This window comes from Chrysochloris asiatica, unplaced genomic scaffold (assembly GCF_000296735.1).
Source record: "Chrysochloris asiatica unplaced genomic scaffold, ChrAsi1.0 scaffold00346, whole genome shotgun sequence".
In the NCBI taxonomy this organism is placed as follows: domain Eukaryota; kingdom Metazoa; phylum Chordata; class Mammalia; order Afrosoricida; family Chrysochloridae; genus Chrysochloris; species Chrysochloris asiatica.
Genome location: NW_006408864.1, coordinates 1,932,365 through 1,938,364, shown reverse-complemented (window position 1 = coordinate 1,938,364; position 6,000 = coordinate 1,932,365).

Genomic DNA, 6,000 nt, shown 5'->3' with positions numbered 1-6,000 from the left:
GATGTCATGCTGGGTAAGATGGAGGGTCAGAGAAAAAGAGGAAGACCCCCAATGAGATGGATCGGCCAGGTGGCATCATTGATGGTGTCAAGTGTGGCAGCAGTAGTGAGGTTGGCCCAGGATCGGACATTGTTTCGTTCTGCTGTGCATGGGGTCGTTATGAGTCGGTTCTGATTCGATGGCACCTGACAACAACAACAACAACCACTTGACTGAAAATTGGGCCACAAGGGTGAGTTCCATTCTAACCTTGAAACGTGGCTGAGAGTCATAGTCCTCTACTCTCTTTCTGACCATTAAGACTAGTTTGTCTTTTCTTTCTTTTTTTGAATCATTTTGAGTTTTGTACCATATTTTCTCCTACTCTATCCAGGACCTTTTAATGTGATCCCATTCAGCACAGTTGATAATGGTAGGAAGGCACTATCTAGTTCTTCTGGTCTCAAGGTCATGGAAACGGATGTTCACATGGTCCATTCATCAATTGGATTGATGAATTCCTGGTGTCTTCAATTCTCATCACTCTTCTCCCCTCTGCAAATGGAGGACCAGTAGTTGCACCTTAGATGCTCATGAATTGTCAATATTCCAGTCACTACTCAGCAAAGTAGGATGTAGAACATTGACTTTGATGACTATGTTATGTCAAGTGACCATGGTGTCCCTCAACACTATGGTCCTGAGCCCCCACACCCATCAACTTACTTCCTCAAGGTGTTTTGTAATGTCTAAGAACTTTTCATAATTTTCTCCCTTGTTTGCTCACCAGTTGCTCCTCGGAATTGCTATGGGTCGGATCCCACTGGACGGCACTTAACAACAAGGCTTCACCAGGGAGTCCTGGTGTGGCATTGCGGGTTAATGTGCTGGACTGCAAAGTTGGTTTGGACCACAAGGTTGGTGATTCAAACTCGCCAGCTGCTCCTCGGAAACTATACAGGGCCACTATAGGTGGGAACTGACTCGACTGTAGGTTCTGACTCATAGCTACCCAGTATTGGGTGTGCGAGGCTATAAATCTTTACAGAAGCAGAAAGTCTCATCTTTCTCTCACAGAACAGCTGGTAGTTTCAAACTGCCAACCTTTGGATTAACAACCCGACTTGTAACCACTACACCTCTGTCAAACCTTTATATATTTGTGGGTATGCTCCCACACCTGTCCATGTGCCTACCCTTAGGTAGGTTGTTGCAAGGTTGTGTGTGTAACAGTATTTACCTCTTCCCATTAACCTTTGCAGTTCTCACTGTGTCTTTCCTTGCCTCATATATATCCTCTTCACAATACTTCCAAGCTGAAAATAAAGTACATCTGCTTTACTTTTGTTGTGGTGGTTTGTGGAGATGCATCTCCAGATTAACTGTAGGTCGTAACTTCAATAAATGTACCCTTTTCTTCTGAATATAAGTGCTTCCTGTCTCTCCAGTGGCCTGGGACTGACACACACGGCTGTAGCTCTAGATCCGGGACGAGGAACATTTTTTCTGCCAAAATTTGTGGCATCATTCACAGGCCATACAAAATTACCAACTTAAAAATTAGCCTGCTATATTTGGTCAAACATTTAATGAACTCATCCCTAATGTGTGTGGCATTGTGTGTTAATACGCTAAACTGCAAAGTCAGTTTTAACCACAAGTTAAACTGCAAAGTTAGTTTTAACCACAAAGTTAGTTTTCCGCTCCTTGGAAACCCTATACAGGGTCGCTGTGGGTTGGAACTGACTCGACGGCATTTAACTGCAACATCAATGTGATGCTGAAACTGCAGTTGCCTTGACAGGACCAGACCAAATGATTTCCCCGTGGGCTGGACGTCCCCACCTGGCTCTAGATGTAGGTTTTTCTGAAACACGCAAAGGGATGCTGGGTTGACCACCCTGCTGCCAGACGTCCCCCTCCACTGGTCCCCCAAGGTGTGCAGGGGCCAAGGGCTCCCCTGAAATCACTCCCTGTCTCCAGCAGTCCTAGATGCTTTGTGTTATGAGTTCTTGCTGCTATTCTATTTATACTTGATCCTTCTTCAATTTGCTATTTCTCAAGATTACCAGGCTTTCCACTGAGACTATGAATATATACAAATATAACATGAGAATTGTGTCATCAGCCACTGTCTTAGTGTGGATGTTCCAGACATCCACAGGAGTTTGAACATTAAGTTGGATAACAGGAGTCTGCCTGGAAGGCATTGAAAAGGGGTTTCCATGAAGAGTTACTAGAAATCTATCCTATGAACTTCAGAATTCTTGCAGATGTTGGGTCCTAAATATAAAACTCTCAACAGAAATTTTGAATTTAAACTTGATGTTATGTTTTTTTGTGTGTGAGAATAAGGTATGTTTTATTGCATGGAAAGTACTTGATCTAAAAGAGCCATGGTTTCTCTAACTCTCATCCCCAAAACTTCAGGAATGACTCAGGCATGCCACGGGTAGAGGTTTTACCAGTCAGCCCATTTATTAACTACTTTCCTATCCAAGAGCACCAACCAGTGAGCCAAGGTTCTGCATTCCAAATGGCAACCTTAAATGGATGAAGTTCATAAGTACTGGATCGTAAGGTGGATTTGAACCATAAGGTCAATGGTTCAAACTCACCATCCGCTTCTCAGAAACCTTAAACAGGGTTCCTATAAGTTCCATGGCACTTACCACCACCAACCCTAATGTTTCAACTTAGTGATCGGTAGACTTTGTCCAATGATAGGATTGAGCAGAAAAGAAAACCAAGTAGCCTAGCTAGCAGTTGTTAAGTTGTTGTTGTGAAGTGCCGTTGAGTTGGTTCCAACCCATAGCGACCCTCTACAGGGTTTCCAAGAAGCAGCTAATGAGCTTGAACCACCAACCTTGTGGTTCAAAGCAACTTTGCAATCCAGCACATTAGCTCACAGTGCCACACCATGTGGGAGGGGAATTTCGTCCTGAATTTCCACTGTTTGGATAGGAGCGGCCTAAATATGTGCTGTTGTGGGTCAGAATTGATCTTGGCAACTGAAAGTTGTAAGTGAGTCTCACCAGAGGGAAGGGAGATGTGCAAAATGTGAGCCTTCTCTAGCTACTGTAATATCAGAACACTTAGAGCTGTATAACTAACCATCTCACACTACAGATGAACCAAGTTCTAGAGTGATAGTAGTTTACCCCAGACCAAACCAGCAGTGGCAGAATGGCCTAGCATCTGTTTCTTTTAACAACGATACTTTGGCACATGGAATACACAAAAAATACTGTTGTTGTATGCCATCAAGGGCTCACACAAAGTTTGTTGTTGTTGTTAAGTGCCGTCGAGTTGGTTCCAACCCATAGCGACCCTGTATAGGGTTTCTGAGGAGCAGTTGGTAAGCTTGAATCACCGACCTTAAGGTTCAAACCACTTTAAAGTCTAGCGTATTAACCCACAGAGCCCCACCAAGACTCCCACACAAAGCTTAACGGTAAATAAGTTCTGATGGATAATTACTTAAATTAATTACTCCCTAGAAAACAACATGTTGAACTTGGTGGTAGCCTTGACCCACCAAAAGCATATCTTTGGATGTATTACATCACTCACTAGCAAAGAAACAAGGAGTTCTGGTAGTGTAGTGGTTACAAATCGGGCTGCGAACCGCAAGGTCAGCAGTTCAAAACTACCAGCTGTTTTGCTGAGAAAGATGAGGCTTTCTGCTCCCCTAAAGATTGACAGCCTTGGAAACCCTGTACAGGGTCGCTATGAGTTGGAACCGACTCCACAGCACATCACAACAACAGTGAAGAAACAATAGATTCTTTATTACTTTCCCCAAAACAATTTTAAGAGGATTTTATTATAAAACCGAATTTTTACATCTGTATCAGAGAAGTCTGATCTGAAGGACTAAAAAATGCATATTCTTTTAACTACCCAGTTCAATCTGATTTTCTTTTGGAGAAGAATGCATGCATTCAATAAACATTGAATAACTTCCTCGTGTTAGGTGCCATTGATCTGGATTACTCATAGCAACTCTATTGTTTTTGTGTGCTGTTGAGTTGTTTCCAACTCGTAGCAACCCTGTATATAGTTTCCCAGAGCAGCTGGTGAACTTTGAACTGCCAAACTTGTGGTTAATAGTCCAGTGCTTATCCTACAGCGCCACACCAGGGCTCCATGTTGTTGTTAAGTGCCTTCAAGTCGCTTCCTAGAGGGTTGCCAAGGAGTGGCTGGCTGGTTTGAACTGCTAACCTTGTGGTTACACCAAAGCACCACACTAGGACTCCAGGGTTCCTTAGCACAAAAGCAAACTATCCCTATAGATTTCCTGTAGTCTTTGTGTGGCGCTGTGGGATAAAGCACTGGACTGCAAGGTTGGTTTGAACCAAAAGGTCAGCAGTTCAAACTCACCAGCCGCTCCTTGGAAACCTTATACAGGGTCGCTATGAGTGGAACCGACTCAGTGGCACTTAACAACTATATAGGTTTCCTTGGAAACCCTGTATAAGGTTGCTATGGGTAGGAACAAAGGAGTCCTGGTGTGACGCTGTAGTATAATGTACTGGACCACAAGGTAGGTTTGGAACGCAAGGTCGGTGGTTCAAATCCACTAGCTGCTCCTCAGAAACCCAATACAGGGTCGTTGTGAGTTGGAACCGACTCCATGGCACTTAGCAACAACAACATAGGTTTCCTAAGATGTGATCTTTGCAGGAACAGCTCAGCAGGGCTCTTCTCCCACAGAGCTGCTGTATGGGCTCAAACTGCCACCCGTGTGGTGGTCAGCCACTGGACCAGCAGGTTTCTTAGTGAATGACGACTACAGACCAAAGCCTTTATTTTCTGATGACTACACGACTGTGTTTGTGAGTCAGTTTGCGATAGGATCTGTAATACTTTTAAAACCATGTATTAGGAATGCAGGAGTAATTGTGAGCCTGACCAGTCACCCTCTTGTTGGTAAGTACCGTCGAGTAGATTCTGACCCAGAGCAATCTTATATAGGATTTCCGAGGAGCAGCTGGTGAGCTTGAACCACCGACCTTGCAGTTCAAACGACTTTGCAGTCTGGCGCATTAGCCCACAGCGCCACACCAGGACTCTATCTAGTACAGTATTAATGACCACTGTGGAGGTCTCGCAATATCTTGTGTAGAATTAACTGAAATTGTGAGGACAAATATTAGTACCCTGAAGTAAGGAAAATCACATTTATCCCAAAGAGTTTCCTTTTTTCACGTATTTCTACCTACTTTGCCAAATACTTTTACTTTCCAGAAGTAAACCAGGCAGAGATAAGAAGAATATTATTTTATTCCAAAGTTGATCTTTGATTTTTTTTTTCAGGGAATAGAAAATCATTTTCTTTAACTTTTATTGTGAATTGAGTGAAGATTTATAGACATGATCATCAATTTCACACACAACAAATCAGACACTTTGTTTTCTCTCAATGATTGCAATCCCCTCCAGGCAACAACAGTGATCCCACTTCCTCCCTGTGCTTCCTTTTTCCATTCCACCCACCTTCCCAGCCTTCTCAACTTTGTCCTTAGGGAAATGGTGCCTGTTTTTATCATTTTGAGTTTTGTTTTGTATCTTCCAGTCTATCCAGGACCTTCTCATGGGATCCCTTTCAGAGCAGTTAGTAGTGGTCGCTGGGCACCATCTAGTTCTTCTGGTCTCACAATTGTGGAGACAGATGTTCACAATTAGTTCATTGGAGTAATTGATGCCAAGCATCTTCAATTCTCATCACTATTCTTTCTTCCACACATGGAGAGACCAATAGTTGCAATGTAAATGGCTGCTCATAAGCTTTTAGGATCCCAGATGCTACTCCTCAAAGCATTCTTTGGGGACTATGTTATGCCAATTGACCGTGGTGTCCCCTGAGACTATGGTCCTGAGTCCTTAGACCCAGCAATTCTTTGCCTTAAGATATTTGATAGTTTTCATCATTTTGCCCACTGTATGCTCCACCATATCCATCACTGCATTTGCAACAAAGGTAAATACCCATGTACAAATTTCCTCTTTCCAACTTTT